This window comes from Giraffa tippelskirchi, chromosome 13 (genome assembly GCF_054371585.1).
Source record: "Giraffa tippelskirchi isolate mGirTip1 chromosome 13, T2T-mGirTip1v1.2.pri, whole genome shotgun sequence".
Lineage (NCBI taxonomy): Eukaryota > Metazoa > Chordata > Mammalia > Artiodactyla > Giraffidae > Giraffa > Giraffa tippelskirchi.
Window position 1 is genome coordinate 99,230,828 of NC_137287.1, and position 895 is coordinate 99,231,722.

The window sequence follows — 895 nt, forward strand, 5'->3', positions numbered from 1 at the left end:
GAGGGGTGGGGGCGGCGCGCAGGGCCGGGTGCGATGGGTGGGGTGGGTGGGGGCCGGGACAGCTGCCGGAAGGCCACGCGCGCGCACACATGCACATGCAAACACGCACACGCGCGCACGCCCGCTCGCACCCCCACCCCACTGCCTCGCTGCCTCGCTGCCCGGGGACCTGCAGCTCCCACCCCAGCACAGTGGGAGAGATAAAAGGCTGAGCGGGAAGCCTATCTTTTATCTCCGGGGTTCGAGAAAGCAGCATTTGTCAGCGTTCACCTAATGACACCTTACCCTTGCACAGACCTGCCTGCCAAGGCCCTGGGCGTACTTTACACTCGTGACTCACGGGCACCGGCAGCGTCTCCCAGCCTCTCCCAGGAGCTCAGAGCCAGTGGGTGTGGGCGACAATCAGGAGCAAAGTCAACCGAGAAGTAGGGCTAGCGGTCCTGGGGTGTCCCCAGCTCGCTCACAGCCACTTGTGCAGGGGAGGTGGCTCCAGTGAGAGGCAGGTTCCTGTCCTCATCGCCCAAGGTGGTCTTCTGAGCCTCACGAGTGGGGGATTCTCCCAGTTCCCCTGAGATTGGTCCCCTGAGCTGAGCAGCACAGGCGAGAGGGTCGGTTAATCTCGCTGTTCAACACCCTCTGTGCTGAGAATGGTACTTGGAAACTGTGCTCAAGAAAGATTTGTGGATGAATGAATGAATGAACCAATGAATGTTTCCTGTGGACTCCGCCCTGGACTACTGACCTCTGAGCACATCAGGAAGCCCTTAGAACCCCTCCCTGGCCAGAGTTCCCCCAGCAGAAGGAAGAGAAGCAGCACTCCAGGTGGCATCAGGCACTTCCCTTTTGGCTGCTGGCTGTTCCATCTGCTTGACTGATTAGGAGTTTGCTTTTCCTG